The sequence below is a fragment of the Colletes latitarsis genome, chromosome 13 (genome assembly GCF_051014445.1).
Source record: "Colletes latitarsis isolate SP2378_abdomen chromosome 13, iyColLati1, whole genome shotgun sequence".
Classification (NCBI taxonomy): Eukaryota; Metazoa; Arthropoda; class Insecta; order Hymenoptera; family Colletidae; genus Colletes; species Colletes latitarsis.
The window spans coordinates 14,373,812-14,401,811 of NC_135146.1; the positions used below are offsets into that span (position 1 = coordinate 14,373,812).

The 28,000-nt window shown below is 38.8% G+C and overlaps 1 protein-coding gene across 4 annotated transcripts in view; it reads left to right on the top strand.

Annotated features, from left to right (window-relative positions):
• Dnc (phosphodiesterase dunce) overlaps nt 1-28,000 on the top strand; it is a 189,141-nt gene that overhangs the window by 34,106 nt on the left and 127,035 nt on the right. Inside the window, exon 1 of one of the 4 annotated variants that reach the window (XM_076780997.1) lies at nt 23,658-24,184. The exons of the other annotated variants lie outside the window; for them this stretch is intronic. The gene's annotated coding sequence lies outside the window, so the exon portion shown is untranslated. Of the gene's footprint in view, nt 1-23,657; nt 24,185-28,000 lie in introns of those variants that run through there. 4 annotated transcript variants of the gene reach the window in all.

A 28,000-nucleotide genomic window follows, 5' to 3' on the forward strand; every position in this document is an offset into this window, starting at 1 on the left:
TGCTTCACCAGCTCTTCGTTCTTGATCTCCCTTTTACCAATCATCTCGCGAAACCGTCGCTGACACTGCCGATGCAATCTGTTCATCCTTGGCCTTTCAATTTGATCCAACTTGTCCAGAGACGATTTCTTCCCACTCAGCGATAACTCCTGCGACATTTCGATGATTTCACTCAACTTTGACTGGTCCACCAAAGCTTCCTGATCGACATTTTGGCTTTCTCCGTTTGTCGATCCTTTTGTGCTTGAAGTTTCCTTTGCTACCGAAGTAGCAGACTCGATCTTGGAGGTCTTTGACGCATTCGAGGACTTGATTATTTTCAAGGAGCTCGCAGGATCGCTAATTTGGCTTCCTCGTAAGCCTCGTTCCGTTCCATTTGCCGATCCTCTCGTGCTTGAAGTTTCTTTCGTTACCGAAATGACAGACTTGGAGGTCTTTGACGCGCTCGAGGACTTGACTATTTTCAGAGAGCTCGAGGAATCGTCTGGTATTCCAGGAATCAAGTAATCCGACTCGTCGTCTTTGGAGGAATCGTCCTTTACAGGGTCTTCTGAGACCCCTTCCTTCGACATCTTTTTAGGGTTTCACGTCGAGAATCGCGAAATATCGTCAGCTGATGAGTAAAGGAGAATGGTAGAAATAGATGCTCTTTTAATTTTGACATTATTAATCGATTTTTATTTTCATTACTCATTATTAAGCTTCTGAAGTCGTTTTAAAGAAAATAAAAAATTACAAAATAAAAATCGATCGATAAAGAAGAGTTTCGAATTTTTAAAAAATAGGTTAACGAGATTGAAAAAGTCTATTTCGGGATCGATTCTCACCTGATCGATTGTACCGTAAGCGCATTATTTCGACGAGCAAATAAATCATAGTTTGTTTAACGTTTGGAAACGTTGGTTAGTTTGGTTATCCTGCTCGCTCGAATTAAATGCATTTTCAAGGGAAACACGATTGCTGGTTACACGACGTTTCCTCCGTTAAAATTTACACCGAGTATTAGATTCTCGTTGGTTCTTGGACGAATTTATCGAAAGACACGATTCAATTCCGTTTACACCATCAATTTTGCGATTTTATTTGAACGCGGTCGCGGTCGTGGCGAGACTTCGAGATGCGACAATCGATTATTCTTTATTCAGTTTCGAGTCGACGTGCAATTCGTTCGAGTTCCGTTCTTTCGAAAAATGGTAAAAAACAATTTTACACTACACTTAAACTGTAATCATTGATAATTTTTCTTTTAAAAAATAGAATCAAGCATCTTTCTAAAAATTCATTTCCTCATACTATAAATTGCATCACGACTCTCAAAATTCGACGCTCCCGATTCTCGACAACTAATTACCCCCCCGGCTTAACGCGATAAGATCCCCCTCCCTCCTCTAGCGTTTAACTTCATCATCCGACAAACAGAAGCGACTTTGATCGTAACGGTAACGTTCCTGTAACGCAAAGCTTATTCGAAAACCTGTCTCGTGCCCTTTCCCCGGGTGGAAGAGCACCGAGACCACCCACGCGTATCGTCGATTTCAGGGACGGGGTCGTTTAATTATCGTTGGTTCGCAATTTACCAGAGCCAGGAAAGAGAAAATGCCAGACAGGGGCCGTGCAATCGCGGTCAAGTTCTTCCGGGAACGTTTTCATTTAGTGCACCTTGGAGGAGGCCTTCCGTGGTCGTTGGAAATGGCACGTGAAATCTCTAGGGAATATCCTATCGTGTTTCACGCAACCACTCCGAGCCACGACCGCGTCGTTGGTCTTTATGCTCCCTGGATGACGTGTAACGATAATAGTTACTGTGTCCAAGACAAAAGAACTTCCACCGACCGGGTACTATCAACTGGGTCGCGCACTACGAGGAATCGTTGCGTTTATGGATCGTCCTTAGTAGCCAAGTATCAACGCAAAGAAAATAGAATGGTTGACGAAACTTTATTCGATAAAAAATTAAGCTTACCTTAATTTTTTTAGCGAAGGTGTATTTTTTTTATTCATCGATTGATGCGTCTTTGTATCCTCTGTAAAAAAGTATTTGACCCTTTGGGTCGAAAATTGAATAGTTTGGGAGAAGACTTTTCCAGAAGAGCCATTAAAGAATAATTCATAACTCCCACAATTTTTAATATTTCTTGATGAAAAAAATACTGTGCGTGCTTATGAGTTGAATAAATGTATCTGTAAAATCACAGCGCAAAAGAGCTCGCCTATCATTAAAAAAAAAATCACAAAGGAAAGTCGAAAAAATGACATGCCTGAACAGAAGAGCCATTAAACAAGAATTTATAACTCCCACAATTTTTAATATTTTTTGATGAAAAAAATACTGTGCATGCTTATGAGTCGAATAAATATATCTGTAAAATCTCAGTACAGAAGAGCCCATCTACTCTTAAAAAAAAAATCACAAAGACAGTCTATTGTCTCTAAAAATGACATTGTTTATTGTAAACGTTCGCGTCGATTAACCAGCGGCGAATTTATCCTTGTCCAGGTCGGAGCTTTTCTAAACAAGCTCCGTTTCCGTCGAGTGGAATGTCGACGTTGATGCAAAACCGAGATTTAATTATTTAAATGAGTCCATCCGAGCCGTATCAGACTCCGACGCGGAAGGTGCCGGACTTTTCAAACTTCTTAACGAGTTTTCTCCCCGAGAACTCGTCGGACAATTTTTAACGACGAACCCAGGGCACTCGTGGTAACAGTTTTTCGCCCTTTTCAATTTTTAAGGGCAGTCTCGCCCCTGAAACTTGAGTTATCGCGTCAGAAAAAGCACGTGTTCGCTTGTTCTTTTGCTTCCTCGTATTTCGAGGATGTCCCCTTGCCAGGAATAAGGAATAACGTCAGAATTCGTGGGATCAGTGTCCCATTTTTCACAAAATATTACCATATTCTATAGTGTAATATCGATTGAATTACAAATTAATCTTATCTATTTAAATTCGTCACAAAATATATGTAATGGTTTCTTTTGTCTAAAAATTAGTGTAAAATATATAAATTAAACAAGGCAAAGTTTCCAATCAAAAATTTCTCCCAAAATGACCGATCGTAGAAAAAGTTTAAGCTACAATCGCGAGAAGAAAAATTAATGAAAATCTGTCATCACGCATCTGTAACCGGTAGAACGATTTGGATTCGCCTGTGGCCTTCGAATAGGATCGCAGATTACCGTAATAAATTGTTAATCAAATCGCGTGCACTCGACGCGAACGAAGCACAGTCGAGCGTCCAAGCGTCCAGAATTGAACATGAATTTTTTCACGCGCGGGAACATCGTTAAGGGATTAAGCGGTATGAGCCCGGAAAAAACCCTGTTTAATGCGAGCCCGCCTTAAAAGGAGGTTGACCTCGCCCACCCTCCACTTTCTCTGCCGCCCTTCTTTCTGCAACCGTCGCAAAATCAATAGTATCGTTGTACCGGAGTTTATCCCGCGTTTGACCCGAGCCCGGAGCCGAAAGTTCACGCGCCCTCGGAACCTGGACGAGGCACAACCGGAAGCCACCAGATAGAATGCCTTGCATCGACGTCGCGACGTCGCTGGGAATCCAGATGGAAAATAATTTCGACTATTTCCTCCCAGAGACTCGATCGATCGAACGCCTTGGGTATCTAATGCATCTATGCTAACGTAGTTCCACTATTGAGACCCCCAAGCATTTAAAACGAGTTAAAAAAGAAAATTTCAAGTTTTTCAATCCATCACTGTGGTTCTCCCCTTTTAATAAAAATTGGAGTGACACCCATTTCATTAGTTCCATTAATGAAAACACGAATTTTCATAAAGTCAGAGTCTAGTAGCTCCTATCGATCATTTACTTTTTCTTCTCAATTATTTTATATCTTTTTTTGACTCTGTGGGACTTTTGTGTTTGGTTAACCCTGGGAAAGGTTTTAATGGGAGATTCTAGAGGCCAAAATGAGACGAAAATCAAGGATACTAATTTGATGATTGAGGCTTCGTTAAAAAGTTATAGAAACATTTCAGTAATGAATTTTTTTCTCGAAAGCGTTTAGGATTTCGGAGGAATGTGTAATGACCGAAAATGATTGTAATCGACCCTTGGAACTAAAAATAATTTTTTTAGAACGATTTGAAATTTTTTAATTTTGTCGAAAAATTTCTCACCTTCTCGAATTTTTTTTTCGAAAATGCGCAGGATTTCGTGGGTATGTCTATTCACCAAAAATGATTGTATTTGACTCCCGCAACTGAAAATAATTTTTTTAGAAGAATTCGAAAATTTTTTTTTCGCCGAAAAATTTAGGCACCTACCCCCTGTCGATTTTTCTTAAAAATTCGTTTTTCATTTTTAATCATTTTGTTTGACGCCCTACAGAAAAGTTGTCTAATACTTTTTTGTAGGTATCCATGAGCTCTACTTCGGAAAAAAGTTTCATTGAAATATATTCACTAGTGTAAAAATTATGGCTGTTTGAAAATTGGACCATTTTTATGGGGTTTTTCTGATTTTTCGAGGTCAAGGGTCAACTTTTCGAATATTTTTGCAATTTCTACATATTCAACATTAAAATACGCGTAGTTTGCTTTTTTAAACATTAAAATCGTCCAATCTGTTCAGAAGTTATGATGTTTTAAAGATTCGCATGAAATTTCAGGGAAGCATTTCTGACCTCACATTAGATTTTCGGTAAGGAATTTTTTTCTCGAAACTGGGTAGGATTTCGAGGGTATGTGTAATGACCGAAAATGATTGTAATCGACCCTTGAAACTAATAATAATTTTTTTAAAACGATTTGAAAATTTTTTTTTTGAAGTAGAATATTCCTGGTCAGACGTTAATTAACGTAAATTTGAGAAAATGTGGTTTGATTTAGTGTTTCACAAAGTCCGAATTTCAGTTTTTTCCCAAAGGAATAACGCGTTTACGATCGAAGGGCTCTCTCTTTCGTATAAATTCGAAATAGAATCCATTTAGTTGTAAACGCTGTTGTAATTGCGTGGGAACTTGCATATCGCGTTAATTGGACCTATTCAGGCTCGAAGGAGGGATGATGTTTTCAATTCGTAATTAAATAAGTTCACTCGACGAAGGGACGAAGCTTTCACCAACTAAGTTACGTGGATAATTATGTTTGGGACCGTCGTTTCGTTCTACGAAGCTATTCCCGCGTCTTCGTTTTCCTCGGAGGCCTAACCTTACGAACACTAAAAGATCTCCTCCATTGTTGTAATTTATAAAGTAGTACAATCGTGTTTGACGAGTCGTTTCGATAAATTGTTCACACATTAGAGTAGACATTTTTACTCGAAATTGAATTTTAAATTCTAGATACTGTTGAATGTTGAAGAAAATGAAACTAAATAGGACTGTCGAATTCTTAAGATGAGTTATCAAAGAAAATAAATCTCCATTGCTCTATGAATTTTAAACAATTTCTAATCATCTGAAACATTCGTTCTCATGTAAATAAAAATGCATGTTTTTGATAAAGATTTTATAATTATCATGTAGTGTGAATTTGAAAAAATAGATTCCTCGAATGACCCTTTCTCAGAGATTCTGTGCATCGAAACTTGAACAAACAGCCAGAGTACTTAATCTACCCCGTATTATACTTGCAAACATAGTTTCGAACTGGAATAAACGCGTTTAACTAAACTGGATCCGAACCGAAAACGAAAAAAATGAAGTTGATTTTCCACTTACACCGACGTCCAATTTCGATTTCCATTTCGCTCACGAATTTCATCGGTGCAATGTAATTCGCAATTTCCCTCGGAGATTCCCATAATTTAATAAAGCTCCGGCCAGAATTTTTCCGGCCTACTTTCCGCCACCGGAGGCAGAACCTTTAATCTCGCGAAAAGAAAACGCTACGAGGAATCGCGAGCGCGCGCTGAGACGCGTGTGTTCGCGTAATTACGAAAATTCCAGTTTTTAACGCTTTCACCGCCATGTCGTCCGTATCAGACCCGGGGAAATTTCATTTGAAATTAAAATAAGGAACAACTATTTCAAACAATATACTTCGGAGGTGTATTTTCAGTAGTTTTCTTTGAAAATAAGAATACTGTCGAGCTATTTGAGTTATTTACATTTTTATTCAAATGAAATTGTCTCAAATACCACACTTTCTCATTTTCATCATTTGAAAATAAAGGTCTGAAATAAATTGTTTCAAATAATTCTTTGAAATAATTTGAAATAATTTAATTTAGACCTTTAGAAACAAATAAGGAAATACTATTTCATTTTATGCTTGAATGAGATACATTTCATACAAAGTAGTAAACAGTGAAATATTTGTAGATGCAAATAAGGAAATGCTATTTCATTTAATGCTTGAATGAAATACATTTCACATGAAATAGTAAGTAATGAAATATTTCTAGAGGTAAATATGCAAACATTATTCCATTTGTTGCTAATTGAAGGTATTTTCTGGATTACAAAAGTGTCTGTCTATCGTATCCAATACAGAAATGCGATCATTTCTATTTGAAGCGATAGTGGCAGACTACGCAAACGCAGGAATAGCGGATGTTGCAGACGCTATTTTAGCTAGACACCTGCACTCGTAACATTTTCTTAGCAGATGTTTACTAAATAGAAAAACATTCTATATTCATGACGAAGTTGTTCTATATCTATGACGTCTTATATTTTCGAATTTTAAACACTCTACATATTAATAGTGTCCTTAGAGGTGAGCATAATTAATCTCGAGTTTGTATCTCATCCAGGGAAAAATTTAAGGAAAATACCGTAAAAATTATTGGGACGTTACAATAAAAATGCAATTAATTATAAAAGTATTTCATTCAACGTTTAACAAACGCTGAGGATTTGTAAAATTTTTAAATCTTTTTTTGTTTCAAGAGTCTACAATTTTTAATAATTCTTCGACATCTTTGTGTATTGAGATATCGACTTTTTAGATGTCGATGGTCGATTCCCACGATCCTGTAAACCATAAAGGTTGCTTTTCTAAATTTCTACACGCTTCTGCCAAAGGATTGTCTTTGGTACCCGTTTCATAGACGACCTGTCCACGACACTAAAAGCATACTCTGTTACCTGACGTTCCTATCAACATGTTCGAGAATGGAGTTGGATCTAAATATATCTTCGAGTCCATTGGATCAAGGATACGGGAGAACCGAACGGATTGCACTTGGTCCAAAGAGAACTTACGCGTTCGAGGAGATAATCGATCAGATTGTAACGCTTTCGAGGCAGGTTCGAGGCAAACCGTGACTGTTAAGAATCAGGAACAAACAGAAAAGTGAATGATCACACGATTCGCCAGAGGATTAAAAATTTTAACTTGGAAAAATGGATACTCGTGGAATGGGGTAGTTTAGAAAATCAAATATCGAAAATTTCGAGCTGGAAGAGTGGACATCGGAAAGAAGAGATCGATGTCTACTTAATTTTATTTTAAAATACATAAATACTCTTCGATTTGGTAATTAAAAAAGTCTTTGAAAGATTGAACGTCACAAAGAAACGTGAAATTTTGTTTTGAACTAAATGAAACACTATTTCCATATGAACTTCTACAAAGATTTGAATGCTTACTATTTCCTATAAAATCACATGAAATTTCCCTCAGTCCCGTTAAATTATACTGCATAACTCGAACGTATGTTACAACCCAACAATAATAACAGTTTCCAACCCCAAACGACGCGTCGAAAACAGTAAGTAATCCAAAATCCATGTGGGTCCATTCCTCCAGTGTGGCCAACTGATGAAAAATCTGACCTTGCATAGGCGTAGAATGGCTGCAACGTGCACGTACGAGGCACGTTCGCTCCGCGGTTAATGTTTATCACCTACGCCAGTCGAGGGGGTGGAGAGGGTAGAACCGAGGGCAGTGGTTCCTCCACGGATGTAGACGGACGGGGCGAAGGGGGGTGGCTAGTCGTCATGGCGACGGGTGGTGGGGTAGTTTGGGGGATCGATGCCGCAGTGGCGTAGCATCAGGTGGCCGGTGCCCTCTCTCCTTCGCCCCCTTTTTCGCGTCCAACAAGTGACGCGCTACGAACCAGCCCTTTTGCAACCCCGACACGTCGAAACCCTTTTGGGGGCGAGCTTCTTTTGGATTCGCGTACCGCTATTGAGATAACCGCGCTGGAAACCGGGGATAATGGGGTTACTGCTTGCCACAGGACCGAGATACTGCCCGGCTAAGCTACTTTTCGAACAGAGACTCCGAGGGTGGGTTTCGCGCGCTTAGAAATACCACGCCGGAGGGTTGATTGGGTCTGACGCGTTCCTCGATTCTCAGGAATCGGGATTTCATTGATCTTCGACATCTTCTTTAGACATATATAACAGAAGCCATAACATGTAACATCCAAGTCACTTTTATGATTAAAATGAAACTCAAAAATAATTTAAATAATAACATATTACGGTATCGGTTTCATTTCATAAATGTTTCGTTAGGAAACATCGATTTTAAATTAATTCTAATTCATTGCCTTAAAAAACAAAAATATTTCCACACCTTCGAAAGCCATACTTGATACACTTGATACCTGACGAAACTTAACGTAGGAACGATTTGCTTTAGAAGAAAATAAATCACTCGAAGGGTTGTTCTCGGTGGTGGAAGCTTCACTTTTAACGGCAACAAAATGCACGGCCTTTCGTCGATGCTTCATGAATTTGAAAGGACTTATTTTAAATGGATAGAGTACGGTTGAAAAGATTCCCTGGATTCGTTGATCGGGGATATTTACATCACAGAGGTTCCTGATGACGTGGTTATTTTATAAGGAAGAGATAGAAGTTTCTTTTTTCCACGTATATTTAAAAGTATAATTCACATAGCACCTGGAAACGTTCGAAAGCTTTCGAAAAGCAACTGAATATTATCTACGATATTTACATTCCGTGAATTTTCATTTTATAAACATTGCACTTCACGATTGTTCGTTTCAAAAATTGTTAAAAAGCATCGTTTACAATATTTTATAATTCTATTTTATGTTTGGTGTTCGAAATCATTGGAAGGTTATATACTTCAGACATTCTTAAATATATTTGATTATTATTGTTTAACAATTTTCGTGTAATTGAAAACAAGGAAGTAAATTTCATTTTAATATATTTGAGAATCGAAAGAAATACCAAAGAAAATAAAAGAAAACACATTTTACAGTAGATAATCTTCTTAATTGTTATTATTTTGCTGTTTTCATGTCATTTTTATTTAATAAGAGAATATTTGATGCTGTTTCCCTTTCGTTTCATCGAGAATTAAAGGAGAAATTCAGGAGTCTGATAACGTCTGATCATAGGTTGACTCATTCCACTTGGAATTTATTTCATTAATTAGAACACGTTGGGGGCGAATGGAAAAGGGCCTCTTTGTTTTCGCATTATCCTGGGTTAAATTAAAGCCCAGGAGTTTGATTTAATCGGGGCTTTACTCTTTACAAACATTCCACGGTTAATTAATCCGAGTTGAAAATATTCTGAAACTTTTGTCACATTTAATCTAAATTGGACATATAAATGAAACGAGAAAAGGTTTACTGATTCTCACAAAATTCCATTACACGTTTAAAATATTGTTTCAAGTTGGAGGGCTGTGGAAAAATCGCTAATCAAAATTAATGTAAACAGTATTGACAATCGTTCCTATACACTTTCAAGTTAGAACATACTTTTCTCTCGTCTGGATCTCCCTTTTCAAACACAGTGCGTCGCGAATTCTCCATTTCCCTCTACTTTTCCTTCCTTTTTCTCGTCTTTCCTCCGCAAAATTTCCCTTTCATCGTCCTTAAGCCACCCCACATCCTATTTCCTCCGCCACCTCCACTCTTCTCGTCCTTATTCAACGTTCTCTCTTGGAATTTTTATTGTTGATCCCTTCCTTGAATCTCTTCTCTCTCGTCTCTCCGTCCTCCTCCGTTCCCTGTCTGTTCACTCTCTTTGATCACTCTCTTTTTCACATGTACGCGTGGAAAACACCCTCGCGTGTGTGTCGCGGGCCGATATCGACGATGTTACGTCGAGTTGGAGGCTACGATGAAATGGTTGCCTCCCGTACACAGAGAAAATTGTTCCGGGGTTCATCAGCCGTGATTGAGCTTGCTTGTTGGACACTCTTTTGAATCCGCGGACGACATCCCTCTCGCGCACACCCTGAACTCCCCTGCAAAAGGGTGTATCGACACCATCCACCGATCGAAGATCCTCTTTTCGTTTCGAACCAATTAGCCCGCCAAGGCGAAGGTTGCAATCGAAAGCGAATAATCGGCTGGGCATCAAAGAGGTTCCTCTTTGACGTTGTCGCGGGACAAAAGGATTTATTTTTAACCACACTGGCCACTCTCCGGGTCGTCGAATCTTCTCGTGGTTCGAACCCTTCGAGAAACGACTGTCTCGAAAACGTCATTGTCGAGGGAGATATGTAGATTTCCTTTTGTTGCTATTGGGTGGGTTTTATGCTTGGGGGAAATTATCGTAGAGGTGTGGATATACAATATTTGGGAATTCAGAGGGAATTAGACCAAAGAAAACAAAAGAAAACACATTTTAACGTTAACTTTAATGTTCGTGTAATCGAAAGGCCTGGACGTTTAAGAAATGCTAAATTTTCTCTAGAAACGAACGGAAACGGTTCATCCCTTAATGGAACGCCTAATGTCGAGACTAATCCGGGATCGAAAGAATGCCCTAATCCTCTTCCCGAACGCGTCCGGAATTGAATTTCGAACAACGAGTTTGATCAACGACCTAGTTCGCGTCGGAATTCTTCCCTTCGATGCTGTCACTTTGACTCTTTGTCATCGATTCCGACGTTGAACCGAACGGATGCGACGACTGGGGGGCCGACGGGCGAGGGAATCAAGCGAAACTCGGGAATTTATCGAACAAAAGAGAGCTCCGCGAAGTTGTACCGTCGGCGACGGTGCAAACCGACAATAAATTCCGCCTACTATACCGCGGGGACGACATTTGTGTCAGCGAATGATCGCCAGGCAGAAAGCCGTCGCGGTGAGCACAGTACTCGTGCATCGTTATTGCAATATCTGCGGAATAACTGGATGGACGTCACGCGTGTACAGACATTAATTTCCACTTTGATGTGGCGAGGTTTCAGCGGTCGCTTTCGACGATATTGTTACCGCTACTTCGACTAGACGCGATTAGAAGACCATGGTTTATCGTTTTTCACGGTGACTCGAGACTGCTTCGACCGAGGATACGTTGCAGTAATTTTGGTGCAACGATTTAGTGAGACGACAATATTTTGTATTCTTTCGAGAACAATAGTTAGTAGGAATAGAGTTTATTTAAATGTTTGGCACATTGCAAAATTGTTGGGGTGCTAAATAATACCACTTGTGTCATAATAGTCAACAGTCCCTTCTGGATTTATTTTCTTCAACATTCAACGGTATATAATTAATGTAACTTGGATAAATTTTAGGGGATGAATCTACAATTTACGTTAATATATCTAGTCAATCTTAATTTTCAATGCAAATTCATATTTCTATTAATAGAATTAACGAAATGAAAGCCTTGCAAAGGTTTCTCTCAACCCTTAAACATAACAATTCCAATCTGACTTATTTCTTATATTTTTGCATATTAAGTGCATTCCGTACCTTTTTCAAAATTAAAATTTCCCATAAATACATAAAAATCACGTTCTACAAATCAGATACAAATGAAATCTGAATTACCGACCGTGTTATTTTCAATGCAAACACACGCTTTGGCGCGAAATTTAAAATCTACGGCACAAGGAATGTTTTCGTTGAATTTCTTTTCGCTACGTCTTAAATAAATCATGTTAAAACGATCATGGAGCTTCGAAATCATCCTTCCGTCTTCGAAAAGTCAATACTTTGGCACATAGTTACGCGGAGTTTGTACATAAGCTTCTGTAACCGTAACCGAGCATAAAATATGCAAATCCATCGACCGACACTTACCGGGGGTTGGCTTTGCCTCGGGTTACCAAGAAAGTAAGACCATGTATCAACAATGTTCAACAGTAAAATTGTCATACTTAAGACCAACGTAAATGCTCACTAAACAATTTCACAAATAAAATTTCAACAAACGGTCTCCATAAATAATCGCAAAATCGAGAAACGCTCCTTCGACAATTTCGTTCCGAATAAAATGAGTTTCACGAAACAATCACGAGCTAGGAAATCAACAATTAAATATTAAAAACTCATTCTTCTCTTTTGCGGATTAAACCATTTTCGAAAAGCATTTCTCCTGCAATTTTCTAGCTTTCAAACGCCTTTTACTCGAAACAGTTTTCATAATAACTGTATAAAAAGTTAAAGGGCTGGAAAGCGTTTGCAGTTTCGTCATTTTCTCGTTTCTGAAGCCGTCTTAATTGCGAAGCAACGTTGCATTTTTATCGACTGTAAAAAGGAGCGTCTGGCGTTGCTTGGGGGAAAATAAATTACTACGCTGGTAGTCGTAATCTGCTGTTTTTCCTTAATATCCGTAACCGTCTGGTTGCTCAGAAGTTTCCAAGGGAGAAACGACGCTTTTTGTAGCAATTAACGCGGAAACGGGGTCCGCGAAAGAAGATTACTCGACGTTGTGCGTGCTGTTTTGCATGGAGCATTGCACACCAGCTTCTTTCAATATCTTTTATGGGATGCGCCAGGCAAGGCAGCAGGTGCACTAACCAGATGGACTAGTTTTTATCCTTCGTGCAAAGAGGAAAGGAAACGTTTCCTATGAAAATGGCTCGCGAAGTAATAATTCCCAACAGTTGTTTTTCCTCTGGTTTAACTGGTTTTGTAATAATTTCTTCGTAAAAAGGTATTGCAATAAATTACGCAACGAATGACTATGGTTTTCTCCTTGTTTCAGGTGAGTGTTTCGATGGTCTCATCCAGTACTAGGAATTTTGTAAGTTGGCATACGTTTACTTTTACAAAACTGAAAGTAATTTCTCGAAGACAGCAATTTATATACTAAAATCAAACATATATTGCGCGTTGAATTTTAGACAATGTCTCGTCGAGTTTTCACACTGCAAACCGACGGCCGGTTCTGCAGGAAATGATAAAATTATATACACCTTACATAGAATAGGTAGGAAATTGCATTGCCCACTGCAGTTACCTGTATTACCTGCTCCTGATGCAACAGGTATCTTCATTACTTACGGGTGATAAAGACGAACATTAACTGCAGTCGACAATTCTTTATTCTCCATACGTTATTGCTACGAAGTATCGCTGTTAACTTCACTTACGTCTAAGGATGTCTTCTTTATCAGTGAGGTTCTTGATCGAAAACCTAACCCATTGATCGTAAAGAAGATAATACACTTCGTCTGTGTTTAAACAAACTGTACGATGGATTACCATGTAATCTATTACCATCTTATGGGATCTGGTGAGATTTCAACTTTTAGTTAGCCTCGACTCCCCCCACTTTGGGGCACGAGCAAAACTTATCAAGAATCCGAATATTAATTTAGAAAATTGACGTTACGATACAAGGTGACTGAACATTGAAGCAAGTGGCTGTAAAAATATCTTCGACTTGAATTCTCGAAAAAACAGAAGTTGCTGGGACATCTCAACCAGCAACTCTCGAATGTCATTGCCTTCGTCAGGATCACGGGTAACCGTAGTGGAATTTCGCGTTCGCGTCGCGATTTCGTTGAAGCATGCTACCCGAGAGCCACACGGATACGCGCCCCTCTAGTCGACAGCATTAGAGGCGTGATAAGGGAAAGGAATGAACCGAGATGCTGGAATACCGATAACTAACCTTTCCGAACGTGATGTCAGTCGAGGCCAAAGGCAGCACTACAACCACTTGCACTTCAGAAACCGATGGTTGGTTCTCGTTACGTGCTTATCTCGCTCTTTTCTAGTAGATTATCTCCTCGAATGTGGGGGCACAGACGAGGTACACGAACAGACCTAGCACCTTGTGGACTTTCATGGCCCAATGTGACTGCCATACCGACCTGAAAATTCCAACGTGATTTTAGTGTCCTGTTCTCGCGAATGGAGGTCAGTTGAGAAAGTATTCACTGAATTAGTATCGATGGGTAGACAGCGTCATTACAGAAATTCCATGTGATTTTTAAAGTTATTGCTTAAATATATTTCGAAAACACATTGGATGTAAGGTCTACTCCTATACCTCGTCTGTGCTGTGTAGTTAACGCTCAAACGACGTCTTCGATCAACACACTGGGTGTTTCGTTTATTCTAACCGAATCTTGTAACTCACGATCAACTTTCGATTGGCTGCTTTAATATTCCAAGCATTACATTCCTCTGGACGATAACTTCAGATGCCCCGAAGGCTTGGCCTCGCAAAGAACGATCGAACATCCCACGTTCATCTTGTATTTGAAAACCAATCCCCATATTAAACGTAGACGCAGAATACGAGACGTCCAGCGAAGGTCCACTTCGTGGAACACAGGTGAAACGAACCATCGAAACGTCGAGTGTAATCGCCAAAAAAATGGGTTCGAAACGCGACAATGAAGCAAGGAACACCAACTTCGAATACCAAGAAGACGACAGTGCCTCGACAGTGCCTCGTTTCGATCGACAAGGTTCATCGTCTGGCTTGACGAGATCAGAGTCACTCCCTGTGCTCAAGAACACATCCTCCACGGAAGTGACCAACGAAGAACGGCTTCCTCTGACCTCAGAGTCCTCGTTGGCCCGGCAGAGGAAGATGAAAATGATCGTTACTCGAATGGGATCCTTACTTTCGTCCATGTCTGATGCAACAATAGTCTCTACTGACACCTCAAAGGCCGATTTGACTGACGAAAACTACGAAGCCAAGAAACTGGAATCGAAAACCGAGCTACCTGTGCTACAGGTGAAAGTATAATACTCAATATTCCTAGTTCCCTAGTTCCCCGCGATTTTCAAAAGCAAATTGATTCTCGATAAAAAGTTAAGATCACCATTATATAATATTTTTAACTTCGAGACTAGTTGACCTTCCTTTCCCCTCCCCAGGACACGATAAACGACCCATCCAGTGAGACAATTAATCACGAAAAGTCGCGATCGTCTGAGAGAGCGAAGCCCAGCTCGTCTGGGACCGCAGAAAAGGTCACAGAAACTCCGAAAAACTCGCAAGAGGACGGCGATTTGATAGACATCGCGGAGAATCCTCATCCCTCCATCAGATCCTTCTACTTTCCACCGAACCCTCAGGAAAAGGGTCCTTCGACTCACTCGAGCATTCAGTCACGCGTCGCGAAAGACTTGGACGCTCTTCAGAGAATCGATGGCGAACTAGGTCCGCTCCAGCACAAACTGAACGAGATAACTGGCAAGTTCCGCGCCATGAATCTCGCTGTCCCATCTCTGTTGAGCCAAGAGCATTACTCCACTCGAGGCTTGTCTCAAAATATGTCTGGCTACTATCTCCATCGAACGGAGACCTTTGGTCGCGACTCGAACGTCAACAGCGTGGTGCATCTGCTCCCCAGGACTCCAGCCTTCACAAGGAACTTAAATAATCTCATCGATCGATCGTTTAGCAAGAGCACCAACGAGAATGTTAATAGTAATGTGGTGGTAAATGAAAAAGATAGTTGCCTGACTCTGAGGAACTCTGTTCAATTGGACCATTTTGGCAAGAATCCCTCTGGTTCCCTGATCCCTTGCGTCAGTAGCTCTTGTTACAAGTGTTTTAGGAGGAGAAGCGACTATCAGAGTCCACAGGTGTCTTATTATTTCGACGAACTGGAGACTGGAGTGCCCAATAGAAGCATCGACAGAGGCTCCAGCGAGTTGAACTTTGTTAAATCGAAGAAACTCGACGAGCCTAGATATGTATCGGAGGCGTTATGTGCACCTTCAACGAGCACTGAAGCTCACTGTTCAGGAAGAATCGTTGGTGGAGGAAATTCCAGCATCCTAGAAGAGAATAACTCAAAATTGATTCGACGGAACGATGGTACACGAGAAAAGAGTACTTTGACGTCTCAACCTCGGAATAGCAAAACACGCTACGTGAACTATACTCGAGTGAACAGTCAGACGTCTCTGATAATCTCGAAGAAGGATCAGAGCATAGAGACGATGGACCTTGGACGCTCGAAAAGCGACGAAACGAAGAAGAAGAAGATTCGTGACGTGGACGTGCAGTGTTCAGGCTACAATCTGACGTATCAGAAGGAAATAGTGCTTCGTAGATCCATGGAGAGTCTCTTGAGGCCCTCAGGATCCGAGGATAGCAATGTATCAAACTCGAATTTTGAGAAGACTAAGAGTTTGAAGATTCCAGACAGAGATGACAAGGTCATAGTGGTTCCAATCTTCTTCGTGGATGGGGTCCCGGAACCCCCAAAGATTCCCCTCTTCAAGTTCATAAAGTCCAAGTGTTATTTGCCCAAGACGAAGCACAGAGTGGTGAAGTTGGAAGAAAGAACCTCCTCTCTGACGCAGAGTAGCTTGCTTTCCGATACAAGTATCGAATCTCTAGCAATGGAGACTTATTTGGGACAGAAGTTCATGAACAGTAGAATGTCGGTTTCCTGCGTGAGTCGAAACACTTCTCATAGTAAGACTTCTCAGACGAACACTGTGAAAAGTTTGGAACACTATCGGAGGAGTAAGAGCAGGAGAGCCGCGAGCATGGTGTCTGAGAGCACTCGTGCTAGCAAATCGTGCTCAGAGTCGACGAAGAAAGGAACCAAGATGATTATGAGAGGCATGAGGAGCTCACCCGAAGACTTTCTTTGCGATACTTGAACGTTTCTGTCGGGTTAACGTATTGTCTGTGTCGTATGTCCGGTTGCTCGAAGCATTGCGGTTGGATCGACTCTTGGGAGCCATTTTGTTCAGTTGGATGGTTTCGTTGCAACGTTAGCAGTCGCTTCGAGTGTCCTTGAGTAGAGAAAGATGGTTTATTAACGATGGTGATGAGGATTCTTTAGGCTGTTAGGGAAATTTATTTCTTTCTTCTTTACTTTTCTATCAACGTCCATTGCTGATGATTCAGATTCTGTTGGCTATTATCAAAATTGATAGCTTCGAGTGTATTATTCGATAATTGCAAACGAGGATGCAACGTCTGTTGCAGTTTCTATTCAACTAGCTTCGATAAATGGAAAAGGAGACGCTTCTTCTTCGTTTTTCGAACGTTTCGTCGCTTTCGGGAGGATTTGCCGTGTGATTATGCTCGTTTGCACGGTTGCAACGACGCCAAAACGAATTATGCTAGCGGTGTCAGTGACGTACGTAGGTGTACCAACGCGAAAAGCGGTCGCGGATTATCAGAAGTCGGATCGCCACGGTGTTCGTAAACCGGTTTTCTGTCCAAGGAAATCTGTTTGAACAGCATTTCGCGGGCTGTTGCTAACTCATGCATGTGAAACTGCGTGCCCAATCATAAATTGAGGTTGATCAGATTGGCCAACTGTTGCATAGTTGTCGTTGGTACGCGTTCTGTCCATTCAACAGAGGGGGAGGGCAACTTCAAGCTGTTTTCAAGCCAAGACTCATCGGTTTCTAGGGAATAAATAAAACGAGACTCTTTTGTGGTAAATTATTCCACCTCTTGACAACGCAATTAGGGGCACAAACTTATCCTAGAGTTCACGAATCCCTGATAATTTGATTTATTTCATCTTTTCAATTTTTATCGAACATAGAATTTATTTTTTAAAAATTCAATTGCAAATTTTCGGTTTTGGAATGTCACAGAATTTCCTAGAATTTTGGAAAGTCTACGAGATTGGCAGCTCTGATGATAAATGTATGAAAGAAGCGTTTTGCCAACTTTTTTACTGGCATCAAGAATGTCAGAACTCGAACGACGCTGAAAGAAAATTATGCTACGCGTAAAAAGTTCCAGTTGAAAGTTTATTGTCAGCAACTCGAGCAATTATGCAAATAACCAGCACGTGGATAATTAATTTTGCGAGATAGTTTTTTGTCGAGACGTAGCGAGCGAGTGATTGCAATTGTGATTACTTCAATGTTTGTTCTTATTAACCTTTATATTAATTATTATACTAAAATATACATTTACATTTATTACACGGTCTGTGAATGTTTCTTATCGGGTGTTTATTAATTTAGAACGAATTTAAGGGGTTTTTTTTAAATGTGAAGCTTTGAAAAAATCGTCTTACAAGTCTAAGATGCACTAATATAAAGTGCATTTTAAAATCGACTATGTTTGACTATGTTTGACGCTACACAGTGTGACCAATTTTAACTTTTTAACTAAATTTTAAAACATTCCTTCAAATTTAAGTATTAATTTCGTTGAGTATATTTCAAATATAAATATTAATAATTATAATGATCATGTATTTTATTTGTACATTGATATAAGAAATTTCTCAGAAAACCGTGAATAGAAAATCCTTTAAATAGTGTTCCTAAATATATCGAATAGAAGAGCAGAAAATCCTTTCAAGAATAATTAAATTTATTTCACGAGAACATAGTCGAAGCCTCATTTAAACAGCGTGCTGCAACGAACCTAATATTTCCAATTATCTCGCGTAATAGTAAGACTAGCCAACACGGTAAATTTTAATTCCGGCCAAATAGGTAAGGGGCGTTTCACAAAGGGCGTGGAAATTAGAAGGCTCGTGTCTCAAATATGAAATGTCCTCGTTATCTCTCGCACACGTTAAACTTAAAACGAGCAGACCCTCGCCTTTGGAGCTTTCGAAGCTTTTAACGATTCCTCACAATCAGAGAGCTGTCCGTGTTCGCTGTGAAATCCGAGGCACCGGCTATTGAGTGAGTCATTAAAATCCTTTGTCGAGAGCTTCAGAAACAGGAATCCTTTTGCGGGATCCTGCCACGGCGAATAAAGGATCCTGCCGTCGTTACTCGCGGTGCAATTTCCTTGCACTTTCTTTTGCATTTGCTGTTCTCGTTACAAGAACGCTGGGCGACGGACCATTCCACGTTTTACTCTTTTTACAGTATTCCTGAAGTAAAGAGCAGTTAGTTTCAAGCGTTACGTTTAAATCAGTTTTCAATTTTTAGAAACGACCGTCGTTTGTCACCTGAGAATCTTTCGCTATGAGGTCTATCGAAGCTTCAATTTTCAGTCGGCTAAAACAAAATTCCGATCGTTCTTATTTTTCGACTTTCGATTACTTTTCCACGCACTGTAGTTCCAATTTCCAAACCGATCTTTACGATTTTTGGTACTGTTTATGAAAATTTGATCTCATTTTCGATTAATTTCCTAAAGTAGAGAGCAGTTAGTTTCAAGCGTTACGTTTAAATCAGTTTTTAATTTTTAGAAGCGACCGTCGTTTGTCACCTGAGAATCTTTCGCTATGAGGTGTATCGAAGCTTCAATTTTTAGTGAGTAGAAACAGAGTTTCAATTTTTCTGACCATCCCAATAGCAACATTTTGTTCATTGCGGTAAAATTATTTTGTAATTGTCTTGTTTCTAAATGCGAGATGAAAATCTTTCGAAGGAGATTAAAAGAATCCGCACACTAGCGGCGCAAGTGTTCTTTAAGTATGTATATCCCTATAAAATGAACTCTTACCTAACGTCTGTTAATCTTATCTTCGAGTTCAGGTTGTCTACAGTTAGTATAAACACGGTTACTGTGCATATTTGCGCTGAAGTAGTACGTACATCCACACAATCGGTTAAAACGTTAGGGTACACACAGATTAGAATATTTTCTAAAGCTGCAGCGATGGATACTGAAACGTTAACGCGGATAGAACACTGGGATATTTCTTAAGACTGATAGCCATTCACTGGTTAAAATAGTTTTAATAATCTATTAGCTGTTTATCAGATTTTCAATTTTTATTAATATTTTCCACTTGTAAAAATTAAACTAATATTTGTCCACTTAATTTTATCCACGACTTATAGTATTCTCCTAGTCTGGTTGGATGGATAGGATGTTTCCTCAGGTTGTTAGAACAGACGATGCTAAAAATATTTTACCAGGTATTATTAGCGTTCCAAAAATGTTCGATCAATGCTGTTGCCAAATACAAGATATTTGCAGGAATTAGTCGAAAGCATAAGTCGTTTGTCATCGACTCTGAAGACAAACAGGTATGACTAAAGTTATGCACAAATTCTCGAAATAAACGACCGCGGATGCAATCCGAATTTAAATGTACCGAATTCTAGATTCTCAATTTGGTGTCCCAATATTTACAGTTTCAAAAATTATATATTCAAAAGTAAATAATTTTGATATTATATCAGTCTTAAAAAATTTTCTCGGTTCTTCGAAAACGGGAAATTTCAAGAAAACAATTCAATTTGCTAGGAAGAGATCGAATATCACGACGAATCTTCGTCGACATAATAGCTTAATGATAGCGTTTCTCGGGATATCAGAAATTATAATTTGCACATCAGAGGTCGAAGCTCGCTAAGAAAAAGTCACATCTGCCACCTCTGATCTCCTGATCTCAATGAAAAGAAATTATAGCTTTGCTTTTTTAAAATAGTATTTACAATTCCCAAACACAAAAAAAGACAAGAAAAAGACTATGATAATACAAGCAGAGAGTAGGAATCCTACACGTGAGAAAGTCGTGGAAACTTGTAAGAACATCAATTTTTTAACTGAGGCTTCGTTAATAAGTTATTAACAATATTAAATTAAAAATTTTCAAATCATTTTGGAAAAATTATTTTTTGCTGCAGGGGTCAATTACAATCAGTTTTGGTCAATAGACATACCCTCGAATTCCTAACCATTTTCGAGAAAAAAATTCGAGTAGGTGTCAAGTAGTTTGAAAAATTAAAAAATTTCAAATCGTTTTAAAAAAATTATTTTTAGTTGCAGGGGTTAATTACAATCATTTTTGGTCATTAAACATACCCCCGAAATCCTATGCAGTTTCGAGAAAAAAATTCTTTACCGAAAGTATAATGCCTGACCATAAACAAGCAGGACTTTAAACGTTAATAACTTTTTAACGGAGCCTCCATCGACAAATTAGTATTCTTGATTTTCGTCTCATTTTGGTCTCTAGAATCTGCCATTAAAATTCAAAATTAAAAGACCCTGTATATCGTTTGATTGGCGGGGAAAACTGGAAAATCGTGGCTCGAATGAAGAAAAATGATCGAATTCGTAACTCTCGATCCGTGGAAAAGGCATTCGACTCCATACTTGGAGTGCTCGGAGGCCACGATGGAACTTACGGGATCCACTCTAAAAAGTTTCGACCAACAGTTTCGAATCCACTTATCCCCGAAAGTTTCCCTTTTTTCGCCAGTCACGAAACTGTCGAATTTTAACAAAATAAAACGAAGACCAAGGGAATCGTGTTCGATGAAACTTTCGTATTTCTTGAATACATTTTACAACCCGTACTCGTGGCGCGAATTTTTCCGTCAACGATTCAGAAACTCATCGATGTAGACGTATTACTTCCTTTTTTAGATCCAGCAATTAGAACTTCCATTAGCGTAAAAAAGAAATTACGATTCACGAATAATAAACGAATAATAAACGTGTGAAATAGGTACACGGAGATAATGCGAACGTTTAATACTCAAATTGCATAATCTATTTGCTTCCGTTAAAATGGCACTGCATTAATGTCGCGTCCAGACGTTAGAAATTAAACAATTTAATGTAACGTGATCGTTTAGAGATCAACATTCTTTTAATTTTCCAGAGTTTAAAAGAACGATCGTTTAATTATCAGTGGATACAACGTTTAATTATTTTATTTGTTCATTTATATATTCGATATTGGGCTATTGGAGAATGTCGATTAATAAAAATCGTGTGTTGCTATTAATAGAAATCAATTTTTTTAAAAGTGTCAAACGCCTGTTAATTTTTTTAGTCCGACGATTAATGATAAATGTAAAGTGTCTGGAGACAAATTACCAAATTAATTGCTACTGGTCTAGTACGTTTCTAATCTACTGTTATTAGCTCCTGTTTCTAATTATGTATTTCTGTTGACGTAATGGCTGTGTAATGGGCGATAAATGTGTGATGCCAATTATTGGATCGTAAGGAATGCCCAAGGCATTGCAATCACGTGTTTTTCATTACGTGTCAATGTTGTCCCCGTTAAATAGAGACGAACGAGAAGCATAAACGATGAGAGACAGGATCAAATGCCACGCTTCTGTTTCCTATTATTGCTAAATTAATTCCAAATGTGCGCCAAATTGTAGAAAATAAAACGAGAATAACGAGAAACTAACGAGCACCTCGAGAAATTGTACTTGAAAATATTGATAAAAATAACAAACTCATTAACCATTAATTAAATGCACAATTTAAAATAAAGCATCGTTCAAATAATTATAAATAATCAATCGATAAAGAAAACAAACTCATTTACCATTAATTAAATGCACAATTTAGAACAAAGTATTATTTAAATAGTTTTTAATATTAAATGAACATTGATCAAAAACAAACTCATTTACAATTAATTAAATGCATAATTTAGAACGAAGTATTGTTCAAATAATTTTAAATAATCAATTGATAAACAACAAACTCATTCGCGATTAATTAAATGCACAATTTAAAATAAATTATTATTTAAATAATCAATGAACAGTCTGAATTTTATTTTATAACGAAAAATAACGAACAAGACTAATTATATGTTCGTACAGTTTGGCATATTTATGAAAACTTTGTGTTTAGTATATTATACATGTCGAATACACATTTAAATTTCAAATGTATAATTGCATATTTATATATTTTTCACGTATAAGAAACGTTTTTAGTGCTAAAACGAAATACATATTCAAGTACACGGTGCCAGGCATCTCGATGCATAACCTGAATCGTAAAAAAAAGTATATAAAAAACTCAACACTCTTATTTGATTTTTCCACCTTATATTTCTTCCAAAGTGTTGGTCTTTTACTACATTTTTTAAGTGACTTGTTTGTCGGTGACTTAATAATATTCTCCACGTTGTTTTTCTTCGAAGTAACAATTTAATCTTGTATAATTTTATTCAAATCGTTTTGCAAGAAATCTATTAAGTGCAAGTCCACTTTGTTGACGCTTTGCTGCTAATATTGTCACCGCTTCCTACATATAATATATTTTCATATTATACGCAAATTTTGTAGCTCAAGGTCACACGTAGGTGAACATATTTATGATTGAATTTGTCCTTCTGCCAGCTATAGTATTCTAGTAACATATATAGGGATATTCTATTTAAAAAAAATCACCTACCTTGGTATTAAACAAAAATCAAAAACGAATTTCTAAGAAAAATCGTCAGGGGGTAAGTGTGTTAAAATAAAAATTTCAAATCGTTCTGAAAAAATTATTTTCTACTGTATATTGGGTGATTAATCGTTTAAGATATGTGTACTTATATTCGTTTATTACACATTGTACATTACGAAAATTCGCATTTACACCAGCTTCTATTGCAATTTCTCTCGCAGTGCCCGCAGAATTTAAATATTAGTATCAAATTATTAACCTGTAGAAACGTTAAAAAAAAGTAGCGTTCGATGAGGAACTGGGGTGGGAGAGATAGAGTTATCCCGTAAAAATAATAGCAAGGGTTGAAGGGACGCGCGTGCGATAAATTGAAAGGGACGAGTCCGCGATACGAAGGTTCGTGCGTTTCCGTGACTGTTCGTGCGAGTTCGTCGTTGGCCCGTGCGAGCCAGCAGCGCCGCAGCGCGGGTAGTTTTCGTGCCTCCTCGACGCGGTGGTCGTCGTCTCGATCGTGCTCGTCGCGATTTGCCACGGCGGTGGACGACTCGCGCGAAAAGCACACGCGCCCCGAGGAGGACGTGTGCCCAGGTTCCCCATTCATCCTCCGGCGGCCGTTGGCGCGTTGGTCAGGGCCGTCGTTCCTCGTTTCTCTCTCCCGTTGTTTTCTCCGGTCAGTCAGTCAGTCGTGTACAGTGCCTGCCGGCCGATGCACGCGACGCGGCGATTCCTACTCGGGCAAGGACACCAGCCAAACGATGTTCGTTCGGGCGTGAACCGTGTCGCGAGTCGTTTCCCGGGTACCGACACCACGATCGAGGAGGCATGCTCGTTTCGCGCGGCCGTTTCTTCCTCTCCGATCTTTCGTTCGGCTGACTTTGTGTCTTTCTCGGTGCAAGTGCGCGAGTGAATCGTACATGACCTGCCCTTTTTCACCGCCGGTGAGTGCGTTGACACGCCGGCGAACGCGCAGCGCACCGTCTAATTAGGAGGGAAAAAACCACGCAGGGAACTCGAGCGTACCGTGTGAGTAGAAAAGTTACTAGATTCGTTAACGACGCACGAGACCTCTGTTTCGTAAAATTTCTGTCGGGCCACGGCGGCCGGAGGGGGAACAGATCATTAAAACGAAAACGTGTACGCGGTTGTTTTTCGGTTACCCCGTAGCTTGGACTCGTCTTTCTCCACGCTCTGTTGCTCTTGTTGCTCGGAACGCGTGCGAATTAATAGTCGTGTCACGATTCGTTTATTTGGATTCGAAGCGTAAGGTAATCGGTTAATCCGTATAATGACCGCGACGACGATCGTTCTGATTTATCTATTCCGTGTGTCGAGTCGGGCTGTGCGTGCACTATGACGTTCTACATAACCTTACATTTCGCGGAACGCTGACAGGTTTCATTCTTACAAAATAGACGTATTATTTTATGGAAACTATCGCGTAACGGCGAATACTAGGATTTTCGCAAATTCCAGTGGATCGGTGAAAGTTAGAAGGCGAGTTTACATGCGTGAAACGTAATTTAGAGGATATGGGGCATATTTATTAAGAACGCGTTAGCTGTTGTAAACTATGTAGACGATACAGCAGATAAGACTAATTAAATGTAACCAAAGTGGTATAACTATTGTGCACTTAACTTTTCTAATATATCTTTATGGTTCATTATTTAACGTATAATTCAAGTTAATATTTACATTTGCGTAGAAGTTGTATTTAACGAAAATGTTGGTTAACCTTGTTCTTGATATCAAGTTTTATAATCATGAGGCTACTCACTCGTTAAGTTTTATATATTAAACACGTTTTAACATTCCATTGTACGAATGAATTTAAATGAAATTAAATAGTATACGTTAGAAAAATAAGGGGTTAATTGTCGAGGGACAAAAATAACTAGACAGGTTAGGATAGAAAATCAATATGACCACCCTTTGTTGTAATAATTGGTTTTAAATATCGTGGAATGCTGTTTATCGGATTCTCAATTTTTATCAATATTTTCATATTTGCAATTGATTTTGCTATCTTGCATAATAGTTATACTACTTTGATCAAATTTTATTCGTAACTGTAGGTATAAAATGGGGAATTTTTTGCATTTTGAAAACTGAGACAAACTGTAGCCTGTTTCGAAGCGAAAATAGAAAAATTCATGCAAGAAAAAATTGAATTCCCCACGTGGGACCATCTTTCGGTGACAAAAATTTTTTGTTTTCTCACGGTGTCTGTTTTTTGAATTCGGTTGCATCGACAACAACGGTACGTGGAAGATTTCGAGTCCGATGCACGGAGAACCGAGCAACAACGATATTAAATAAATTCCCTAGAATAAGTCTAGTAATTTTGAGAGATTATTAAGATTAGAAACTTTTAGAAAGCGTAAGTTTGAGAAACACTGGTTTGAGCGATCTGTTGATGCTCCACTCGCCCCCCTGGTCGCGTGCAAGGGTTGTCTGATAAATTATTGCAAATCACGTAACGTTGGAGGACAAGTGTCTCGTGCGGCGATCTTCAAAAGAAAGCGTTTAGAAATATACAGTGTGTGTAAAAAGTATTCCTACTGTGATTAATTACTGAAATATGCTGAATAATAATGTTTATTAAATAATCATTGATAATACATATATTCTCCAAAGTCTGCAGAACAAAAGTATCAAATAAACAAAAGAAATATTTATATTTATTTCTGTAATATATATACAGGGTGTTCGGCAACCCTGGGAAAAATTTTAATGGGGGATTCTAGAGGCCAAAATAAGACGAAAATCAAGAATACCAATTTGTTGATGGAAGCTACGTTAAAAAGTTATTAACGTTTAAAGTTCCACTCGTATTGAATTTTTTTCTCGAAAATGCGCAAGATTTCGGGGGTATGTCTATTCACAAAAAGTGATTGTAATTGACCCCCGCAGTCGAAAATAATTTTTCCAAAACGATTTGAAATTTTTTTTTCGCTGAAAAATTTCACACCTTCTCGAATTTTTTTCTCGAAAGTGCGTAGGATTTTGGGGGTATCTGTAATGACCAAAAATGATTGTAATTGACCCCTGCAACTAAAAATAATTTTTATAAAACGATTTGAAATATTTCAATTTTTCGAAGTATTCCACACCTATTCGAATTTTTTTCTAGAAACTGGGTAGGATTTCGAGGGTATGTCTATTCACCAAAAATGATTATAATCGACCCCTGCAACTGAGAATAATTTTTTTGGAACAATTTGAAATGTTTTAATTTAATTTCTTAACGAAGCTTCAGTGAAGAAATTGATATTCTTGATTTTCGTGTTATTTTGGCCTCTAGAATCCCCCATTAAAATTTTTCCCACGGCTGGCCGAACACCCTGTATAAACAATACATTTTCCAATACTTTTTACACCCACTGTAAGTGAAGAATAGACAAGTTCGTTGAAAGTACCAGTGCTATGTAACGCGCGATCGTTAGTTTTTCATGAAAAGATGTTACGTTTCTTTTATCTGCGCCCCCGCGAACGAAGGTTAGACGGAACACAAATAATGGAAACGCGTTTAGTGCCACGACAAGGTAAATGCAGCTTCCTTTTCTTCTTCGAGCTTTTCTTCGCGTTCGCGTGTAGACAATAGCATTCAAAGTGAAGCCTGTTCGTTAGTAACTGAGAGTAATTAATTATTAACCTATTTCTGCGGTTCTAATTGTACAAGGCAGGACTCTCCTGTTGCGGCCTCGCAAAAAGTTCCCGCGGGTTGTTTATAGTTTGGGAGAAGTGCTGGTTTATCGCAGCCAGCCTTTTCACGAGGTTCATTATGCTCGTTTCCGGCCCCGCTGTTTAATTCGTACCGAAAGTTCGGCTGTTTTTAAGAGGAATTCTTTAGTTATTTCAGACCTCCAATCGACGAAGATACATAGTTACGTTCTTTGGTCTATTATATTGATGAAATTCAGGAGTTATTTCGCTGGAAAAAATATTTCTCTGACTAAAATCAACGTAAAAAAACTCTGGAAAATATTCGACGCTGAATTTTATTAGAATCGTTCGAGAGAAGAGAAAAGAAACTAGTTTGTGGGACACCATATTGAATTTGAAACATTCTCAGTTACAAGAAAGAACCGTTAAAATTTTTCATTTCATCGAAAATGTGTAGTCTTTGGTTTCGAGATTTCTTTCGCGGAAAAAAACAGTTGTCATTTGTTATATTAACCGCTGATTTATTAAAACGAATCGTTTCTGCGACTCCAGACACCATATTGACTTTATAAACTCGTCAGTCACAAGAAAGAACTCTTAAAATTGAATTCTCTCAGTCTCTTCGATGAAAGTTCACGTAATCGTCAACATCCACATAAAATACAAGATACTTCCTCCTAGAGATCTCATTTTCCTCAACTATCGTCAAACGCGTTTAACTTAAGAGATTCTAGCTGTTTGTTAAGTTCCACCAAGATCGTTCTCGATGTTCCTAAGGTGGTCTCGAGCACCAGTTAGAAAATGGCGGGCCATCGGAGTTTGATTTAAAAGACTCGAGCATTTTTATTCGCCCTTGGCGATCGTTACGAGTATTTTTCATCGTTCTGTCGACTATATTCGTGCTGTGGCAGGCTCGCGAGAGACTCCTGTCTGTCAATAACGCTGACAAACGTCTCGAGTTAACCGAGAGATGCGTACGTGCTCGAAGAGGACGTTTCTCCGTCGCGAAATAAATCTTTTTGCTTTTATCGACGGCTGCAACGCAGAAGTCGTATGCAAATTTTACAAAAACATCGGGCAACGCGATTTAATAGTCCTGTTGGTTACATTTTCCATCTCACCGACGTTCTTCGCTGAATCAACACGCGTTTTTCAGAGGAAACTGTGATTTTC